Consider the following 10,431-nt stretch of genomic DNA (forward strand, 5'->3'; position numbering starts at 1 on the left):
ATTAGTGGGTGTAGCAATAGCTTCTACCCATTTGGATACACAATCCACCGCCACTAGAATATAAATATTTGAGTATGATGGTGGGAAAGGTCCCATGAAGTCAATACCCCATACATCAAACAACTTAACCTCCAAGATCCCTTGTTGAGGCATGGCATAACTGTGAGGCAGATTGCCAGATCTTTGGCAACTGTCGCAATTAAGCACAAACACTCGGGAATCTTTATAGAGAGTAGGCCAGTAGAAGCCACATTGGAGGACTCTTGTGGCTGTTCGCTCACTTCCAAAATGTCCTCCATACTGTGATCCATGGCAGTGCCATAGGATCCTCTGCGCTTCTTCTTTAGGCACACATCTACGGATTACTCCGTCTGCACATCTCTTGAAGAGATATGGTTCATCCCAAAGATAGTACTTTGCATCCGTGATCAACTTCTTTGATTGCTGCTTACTGTACTCTTTGGGTATGAACCTTACTGCCTTGTAGTTTGCAATGTCTGCAAACCATGGCACTTCCTGGATGGCAAAGAGTTGCTCATCCGGAAAGGTTTCAGAGATCTCAGTAAGAGGGAGGGACGCTGATGAGCGGATAATTTATATGCTTTTTGGCATTGTTTCTAGGTTGTTTTTAGTATGATCAAGCTACTTTTAGGGATGTTTTCATTAGTTTTTATGTTAAATTCACATTTCTGGACTTTACTATGAGTTTGTATGTTTTTCTGTGATTTCAGGTAATTTTTGGCTGAAATTGAGGGACTTAAGCAAAACTCTGAAAAAGGCTGACAAAAGGACTGCTGATGCTGTTGGAATCTGACCTCCCTGCACTCAAAATGGATTTTCTTGAGCTACAGAACTCCAAATGGCGCGCTCTCAACGGCGTTGGAAAGTAGACATCCAGAGCTTTCCAGAAATATATAATAGTTCATACTTTGTTCGGGAATTGATGACGTAAAACGCCAAGTTCATGCTGCTGTCTGGAGTTAAACGCCAGAAACACGTCACGACCCGGAGTTGAACGCCAGAAACACGCTATAACTCGGCGTTCAACTCCAATAAAAGCCTCAGCTCGTGGATAGATCAAGCTCAGCCCAAGCATACACCAAATGGGCCCCGGAAGTGAATTTATGCATCAATTACTTACTCATGTAAACCCTAGTAGCTAGTCTAGTATATATAGGACATTTAACTATTGTATTAGACATCTTTTGACCACGTTTCATCTTTGGTCTCAGTTTTGTTTTATTCTTTATCTTAGGAGGCTATTGATCACGTTTTAGGGGGGCTGGCCATTCGGCCATGCTTGAACCTTTCACTTATGTATTTTCAACGGTGGAGTTTCTACACACCATAGATTAAGGGTGTGGAGCTCTGCTGTACCTCAAGTTTCAATACAATTACTATTATCTTCTATTCAATTCTCTTTTATTCTTATTCCAAGATATACGTTGCACTTCAACTTGATGAATGTGATGATCCGTGACACTCATCATCATTCTCACCTATGAACGCGCGTGACTGACAACCACTTCCGTTCTACCTTAGGCCGGGCGCATATCTCTTAGATTCCCCAATAGAATCTTCGTGGTATAAGCTAGATAGATGGCGGCATTCATGGGAATCTGGAAAGTCTAACCTTGTCTGTGGTATTCCGAGTAGGATTTCAGGAATCTGGAAAGTCAAACCTTGTCTGGGGTATTCCGAGTAAGATTCCGGTATTGAATGACTGTGACGTGCTTCAAACTCCTGAAGGCTGGGTGTTAGTGATAGACGCAAAAGAATCAATGGATTCTATTCCAACCTGATTGAGAACCGACAGATGATTAGCCGTGCTGTGACAGAGCATTTGGACCATTTTCACTGAGAGGATGGGATGTAGCCATTGTCAAGGGTGATGCCTCCAGACTATTAGCCATGCAGTGACAGCACATAGGACCATTTTTCCGAGAGGATGAAAAGTAGCCATTGACAATGGTGATGCCCTACATACAGCTTGCCATGGAAAAGAGTAAGAAGAAATTGGATGAATGTAATAAGAAAGTAGAGATTCAAGAGGAGCACAGCACCTCCACATGCCTATCTGAAATTCCCACCATTAATTTACATAAGTATTTCTATCCTATTTTATTTTCTGTTTATTATTAATTTTTGAAATCCATAACCATTTAATCTGCCTAACTGAGATTTACAAGGTGACCATAGCTTGCTACGTACCAACAATCTCTGTGGGATCGACCCTTACTCATGTAAGATATTACTTGGATGACCTAGTACACTTGCTGGTTAAGTTGAACGGAGTTGTGAGCTTCTCTAACAGTGCCTGTAACTCTTTTGGTCCAACAACAACACTAAGCTGTTGGTGCCATTACCAGGGATTATTAAGATCCCAATTCATCATACCATGATCTCTTTGGGGTATTTTTGATTTCATACAAATACAAAGAGACCAATTTTGAGGATCACAATTTCGTCCTTTGGCGCCGTTGCCGGTGATTGTTCGAGTATGGACAACTGAAGGTTCATCTTGTTGCTCAGATTCGGTAATTTTCTTTTCAAAAACTTTTCAAAAATATTTTTCAAAATTTTCTTTTCTTTTTCGTTTTTCCAAACTTTGTTTTCGAAAATTATATACAAAAATCCAAAAAAATTAATAAAATCATAAAACTCAAAAATATTTTGTGTTTCTTGTTGAGTCTTGAGTCAATTTTTAAGTTTGCTGTCAATTGCATGCTTTAAAAATTTTTCTTGCTTTTTTTTGAAAATTTATGCATTCATAGTGTTCTTCATGATCTTCAAGATGTTCTTGGTAAATTCTCTTGTTTGATGTTGATGATTTCTTGTTTTGTGTTGTTTGTTGTTTTTCATATGCATTTTTCGTTTGATAGAGTCCATGCATTAAAGATTTCTAAGTTTGGTGTCTTGCATGTTTTCTTTGCATAAAATTTTTTTCCAAAAATATGTTCTTGATGTTCATCATGATCTTCAAAGTGTTCTTGGTGTTCATCTTGACATTCATAGTGTTCTTGCATGCATCATGTGTCTTGATCCAAAATTTTTAAGTTTTGGGTCATGTTTGTGTTTTTCTCTCTCATAATTAAAAATTTAAAAATAAAAAAATATCTTTTCCTTATTTTTCTCATATTTTCAAAAATTTGAGTTGACTTAGTCAAAAATTTTCAAAATTAGTTGTTTCTTACAAGTCAAGTCAAATTTTCAATTTTTAAAATCTTATCTTTTCAAAATCTTTTTCAAAAATTATATCTTTTTCATTTTTTTTCTATTTTTCGAAAATTTTAAAAATCTTTTTCTTATCTTTCTATCATATTTTCGAAAATTCACTAATAATTAATGTGATTGATTCAAAAATTTGAAGTTTGTTACTTTCTTGTTAAGAAATGTTCAATCTTTAAGTTCTAGAATCTTATCTTGTAGTTTCTTGTTAGTGAAGTAAGTAATTTCAAATTTTTTTGAATTAAATCTTTTTATCTTTTATCTTATCTTTTTCAAAAATTTTATCTTTTTCAAAATTTGATTTCAAAATATCTTATCTAACTTCCTATCTTCTAATCTTTTCAAATTTGATTTTAATATCTTTTTCAACTAACTATTTGACTTTTGTTTGTTTCTTATCTTTTTCAAAACCAACTAACTACCTATCCCTCTCTAATTTTCGAAAATAACTCTCTCTTTTTCAAAAATTCTTTTTAATTGTTTTAAATTTTAATTTTAATCATATCTTATCTTTAATTTTCGAAAATCACCAACCACTTTTTCAAAATTATTTTTGAAATTCTCTATCTCTTTTCTTATTCTATTTAATTATTTAATTACTAACACTTCTCTTCACCTCTCTTCATCTAAAAATCCGAACTTAGTCTATCCCTTGTGTTTGGATTCTTCACTTTTCTTTCTTCTATCCCCTTCTTTTTCTACTAACATAAAGGAATCTCTATACTGTGACATAGAGGATTCGTCTTTCTTTTCTTGTTTTCTTCTCTTTCATATGAGCAGGAACAAGGAAAAAGGCACTCTTGTTGAAATTGATCCTGAACCTGAAAGGACTTTGAAGAGGAAACTAAGAGAAGCTAAATTACAACAGTCCAGAAGTAACCTTTCAGAAATTTTCGAACAAGAGAAGAAGATGGCAGCCGAACCCAATAATGATAATGCAAGAAGGATGCTTGGTGACTTTACCAAACCCACGTCCAAATTTGATGGAAGAAGCATCTCCATTCCTGCCATTGGAGCAAATAATTTTGAGCTGAAACCTCAGCTAGTTGCCTTAACGCAATAAAACTGCAAGTTTTATGGACTTCCATCTGATGATCCTTATCAGTTTTTAACTGAGTTCTTGCAGATCTGTGAGACTGTTAAGACGAATGGAGTAGATCCTAAAGTCTACAGGCTCATGCTTTTCCCTTTTGCTGTAAGAGACAGAGCTAGAATCTGGTTGGACTCACAACCTAAAGATAGCCTGGACTCTTGGGAGAAGCTGGTCACGGCCTTCTTGGATAAATTCTTTCCTCCTCAAAAGCTGAGCAAGCTGAGAGTGGATGTTCAAACCTTCAAACAAAAAGATGGTGAATCCCTCTATGAAGCTTGGGAAAGATACAAGCAGCTGACCAAAAGGTGTCCATCTGACATGTTTTCAGAATGGACCATATTAGATATATTCTATTATGGTCTATCTGAATTTTCAAAAATGTCATTGGACCATTCTGCAGGTGGATCCATTCACCTAAAGAAAACACATGCAGAAGCTCAAGAGCTTATTGACATGGTTACAAATAACCAATTCATGTACACTTCTGAGAGAAATTCCATTAATAATGGGATGCCTCAAAGGATGGGAGTTCTTGAGGTTGATGCTCTGAATGCCATATTGGCTCAGAACAAAGTGTTGACTCAGCAAGTCAACATGATCTCTCAAAGTCTGAATGGATGGCAAAATGCATCCAACAGTACTAAAGAGGCAGCTTCTGAAGAAGCTTATAATCCTGAGAACCCTGCAATGGCAGAGGTTAATTACATGGGTGAACCTTATGGAAATACCTATAATTCATCATGGAGAAATCATCCAAATTTCTCATGGAAGGATCAACAAAAGCCTCAACAAGGCTTTAACAATGGTGGACACAATAGGCTGAGCAATAGCAAGTATTTTCCATCATCTTCTCAGCAACAGACAGAGAATTCTGAACAAAACACTTCTAATTTAGCCAATCTAGTCTCTGATCTGTCAAAGGCCACTTTTAGTTTCATGAGTGAAACAAGATCCTCCATCAGAAATCTGGAGGCACAAGTGGGCCAGCTGAGTAAGAAAGTCATTGAAACTCCTCCCAGTATTCTCCCAAGCAATACAGAAGAGAATCCAAAAGGAGAGTGCAAGGCCATTGATGTGATCAAAATGGCCGAATGCACAAGGGAGGAGAAGGACGAAAATCCTAGTGAGGAAGACCTCCTGGGACGTCTCTCAAGCAAGAAGGAGTTTCCTATTAAGGATCCAAAGGAATCTGAGGCTCATATAGAGACCATAGAGATTCCATTAAATCTCCTTCTTCCATTCATGAGCTTTGAACACTATTCTTCCTCTGAAGCGGATGAAGATGTGACTGGAGAGCAAGTTGCTCAATATTTAGGAGCTATCATGAAGCTGAATGCCAAGTTGTTTGGTAATGAGACTTGGGAAAGTGAACCTCCCTTGCTCATTGGTGAACTGGACACCTGGATTCAGAAAATTTTACCTCAAAAGAGACAAGATCCTGGCAAGTTCTTAATACCTTGTACCATAGGCACCATGACCTTTGAAAAAGCTCTATGTGATCTGGGGTCAGGGATAAATCTTATGCCACTCTCTGTAATGGAGAAGCTGGGGATCATTGAGGTACAACCTACCTTGTTCTCATTACAATTGGCAGACAAGTCATTAAGACAAGCTTATGGAGTAGTAGAGGACGTGTTAGTAAAGGTTGAAGGCCTTTACATCCCTGCTGATTTCATAATATTAGACACTGGAAAGGAAAAGGATGAATGCATCATCCTTGGAAGACCTTTCCTAGCTACAGCAGGAGCTGTGATAGATGTCAACAGAGGTGAATTAGTCCTTCAATTGAATGGGGACTACCTTGTGTTTAAGGCACATGGCCATCCCTCTGTGACAAAAGAGAGTGAGCATAAAGAGCTTCTCTCATTTCAGAGTCAAGAAGAGCCCCCACAGTCAAACTCTAAGTTTGGTGTTGGGAGGCCACAACCAAACACTAAGTTTAGTGTTAAGACCCCATATCCAAACTCTAAGTTTGGTGTTGGGACTATACAACATTGACCTGATCACCTGTGAGGCTCTATGAGAGCCCACTATCAAGCTAATGACATTAAAAGAGCGCTTGTTGGGAGGCAACCCAATTTTATTTATCTAATTTTTATTTTATTATTATTTTGTGTTTTATTAGGTACATGATCATGAGGAGTCACGAAAAAAATATAAAAATTAAAAACAGAATCAAAAATAGTAGAAGAAAAATCACACCCTGGAGGGAGGACAGACTGGCGTTCAATGCCAGTAAGGAGCATCTGGCTGGCGTTCAGCGCCAGAACAGAGCATGAATCTGGCGCTGAACGCCAGAAACAAGTAACGTCCTGGCGTTTGAACACCAGGAATGTGCCTTGAGGAAAGCTGGCGCTGAACGCCAGTAACAAGCATGAAACTGGCGTTCAACGCCAGAAACATGCTGCACATGGGCGTTGAACGCCCAGAGTGTACATCATCTCGGCGTTTAAATGCCAGAATGGTGTGCAGAGGCATTTTACATGCCTAATTGGTGCAGGGATGTAAATCCTTGACCCCTCAGGATCTGTGGACCCCACAGGATCATCTCAGGATCTGTGAACCCCACAGGATCCCCACCTACCTCACCCTCTCTCTCCATTCATGGTCATCCCTTTTGTTTTTCATTCACCACCTACATCTATCCACTCTTCCCCATACACCCCACATACCTTTAAAATTCAAATTCTCTTTCCCACCCAATCCCACCCATATAGCCGAATACACACATCCCTCAATCTCCTCCATATCTTATTCTTATTCTTCATCTTTTCTTTCTTCTCTTGCTCGAGGGCGAGCAATTTTCTAAGTTTGGTGTGGTAAAAGCATAGCTTTTTGCTTTTCCATAACCATTAATGGCACCTAAGGCCAGAGACATCCAAAAAAAAAGAAGAAGAGAAAAAAGGAAAGACAAAAGCTTCCACCTCTGAGTCATGGGAGATGGAAAGACTCATGTAAAGGGTTTATAGCTCAGTGGTAGAACATTTGACTGCAAATCAAGAGATCCCTGAGATACCCCAAGGGATAAATTGTCCTCCACACAATTATTGGGAGCAACTAAGGATAGGAGCACCAAAATTACTAGGAATCATTCAACAGAAGCAAGGAAGAGACATAGAGGAGCTCAAAGAGCACCATTGGTTCTTCAAGAAGGCGCCACCCTCACTAAGGTAGACTCATTCCTTGTTCTTATTTCTCTGTTTCTTGATTTTTTTTATGCTTCATGTTTATTTATGTTTTGTATCTCTACTTCATGATCATTAGTGTTTAGTAACTATGTCTTAAAGCTATGAATAAATTCTATTAATCCTTCACCTCTCTTAAATGAAAAATGTTTTTAATTCAAAAGAACAAGAAGTACATGAATTTCGAAAATTGTCCTTGAATTTAATTTAATTATATTGATGTGGTGACAATACTTTTTGTTTTTTGAATGAATGCTTGAACAGTGCATATTTTTGATCTTGTTGTTTATGAATGTTAAAACTGTTGGCTCTTGAAAGAATGATGAACAAAGAGAAATGTTATTGATGATCTGAAAAATCATGAAATTGATTCTTGAAGCAAGAAAAAGCAGTGAATAACAAAAGCTTGCGAAAAAAAAGAAAAAAAAAGAAAAAAGTGGCGAAAAAAATTAGAAAGAAAAAGAAAAAGCAAGCAGAAAAAGCCAATAGCCCTTAAAACCAAAAGGAAAGGGTAAAAAGGATCCAAGGCTTTGAGCATCAATGGATAGGAGGGCCCAAGGAAATAAAATCCAGGCCTAAGCGGCTAATTCAAGCTGTCCCTAACCATGTGCTTGTGTCATGAAGGTCCAAGTGAAAATCTTGAGACTGAGTGGTTAAAGTCGTGATCCAAAGCAAAAAGAGTGTGCTTAAGAGCTCTGGACACCTCTAACTGGGGACTCTAGCAAAGCTGAGTCACAATCTGAAAAGGTTCACCCAGTCATGTGTCTGTGGCATTTATGTATCCGGTGGTAATACTGGAAAACAAAATGCTTAGGGCCACGGCCAAGACTCATAAAAGTAGCTGTGTTCAAGAATCAACATACTTAATTAGGAGAGTCAATAACACTATCCAAAATTCTAAGTTCCTAGAGAAGCCAATCATTCTAAACTTCAAAGGAAAAAGTGAGATACCAAAACTGTTCAGAAGCAAAAAGCTACAAGTCCCGCTCTTCTAATTATAATTAATATTCATCGATATTTTGGAATTTATAGTATATTCTCTTCTTTTTATCCTAATTGATTTTCAGTTGCTTAGGGACAAGCAACAATTTAAGTTTGGTGTTGTGATGAGCGGATAATTTATACGCTTTTTGGCATTGTTTCTAGGTTGTTTTTAGTATGATCAAGCTACTTTTAGGGATGTTTTCATTAGTTTTTATGTTAAATTCACATTTCTGGACTTTACTACGAGTTTGAATGTTTTTCTGTGATTTCAGGTAATTTCTGGCTTAAATTGAGGGACTTAAGCAAAACTCTGAAAAAGGCTGACAAAAGGACTGCTGATGCTGTTGGAATCTGACCTCCCTGCACTCAAAATGGATTTTCTAGAGCTACAGAACTCCAAATGGCGCGCTCTTAACGGCGTTGGAAAGTAGACATCCAGAGCTTTCCAGAAATATATAATAGTTCATACTTTGTTCGGGAATTGATGATGTAAAGTGGCGCTCAACGCCAAGTACATGCTGCTGTCTGGAGTTAAACGCCAGAAACACGTCACGACCCGGAGTTGAACGCCAGAAACACGCTATAACTCGGCGTTCAACTCCAATAAAAGCCTTAGCTCGTGGATAGATCAAGCTCAGCCCAAGCATACACCAAGTGGGCCCCGGAAGTGAATTTATGCATCAATTACTTACTCATGTAAACCCTAGTAGCTAGTCTAGTATATATAGGACATTTAACTATTGTATTAGACGTCTTTTGACCACATTTCATCTTTGGTCTCAGTTTTGTTTTATTCTTTATCTTAGGAGGCTATTGATCACATTTTAGGGGGCTGGACATTCGGCCATGCCTGAACCTTTCACTTATGTATTTTCAACGGTGGAGTTTCTACACACTATAGATTAAGGGTGTGGAGCTCTGCTGTACCTCAAGTTTCAATACAATTACTATTATCTTCTATTCAATTCTCTTTTATTCTTATTCCAAGATATACGTTGCACTTCAACTTGATGAATGTGATGATCCGTGACACTCATCATCATTCTCACCTATGAACGCGCGTGACTGACAACCACTTCCATTCTACCTTAGGCCGGGCGCATATCTCTTAGATTCCCCAATAGAATCTTCGTGGTATAAGCTAGATAGATGGCGGCATTCATTGGAATCCGGAAAGTCTAACCTTGTCTATGGTATTCCGAATAGGATTCCGGGAATCTGGAAAGTCTAACCTTGTCTGTGGTATTCCGAGTAAGATTCCGGTATTGAATGACTGTGACGATCTTCAAACTCCTGAAGGCTGGGCGTTAGTGACAGACGCAAAAGAATCAATGGATTCTATTCCAACCTGATTGAGAACCGACAGATGATTAGCCGTGCTGTGACAGAGCATTTGGACCATTTTCACTGAGAGGATGGGATCTAGCCATTGTCAAGGGTGATGCCTCCAGACGATTAGCCCTGCAGTGACAGCGAATAGGACCATTTTCTCGAGAGGATGAAAAGTAGCCATTGACAATGGTGATGCCCTACATACAGCTTGCCATGGAAAGGAGTAAGAAGAAATTGGATGAATGTAATAAGAAAGTAGAGATTCAAGAGGAGCACAGCACCTCCACATGCCTATTTGAAATTTCCACCATTAATTTACATAAGTATTTCTATCCTATTTTATTTTCTGTTTATTATTAATTTTCGAAATCCATAACCATTTAATCAGCCTAACTGAGATTTACAAGGTGACCATAGCTTGCTTCATACCAACAATCTCTGTGGGATCGACCCTTACTCACGTAAGGTATTACTTGGATGACCCAGTACACTTGCTGGTTAAGTTGAACGGAGTTGTGAGCTTCTCTAACAGTGCCTGTAACTCTTTTGGTCCAACAACAACACTAAGCTGTTGGTGCCATTACCAGGGATTATTAAGATCCCAATTCA

This window comes from Arachis hypogaea, chromosome 9 (genome assembly GCF_003086295.3).
Source record: "Arachis hypogaea cultivar Tifrunner chromosome 9, arahy.Tifrunner.gnm2.J5K5, whole genome shotgun sequence".
NCBI classification, from domain to species: domain Eukaryota; kingdom Viridiplantae; phylum Streptophyta; class Magnoliopsida; order Fabales; family Fabaceae; genus Arachis; species Arachis hypogaea.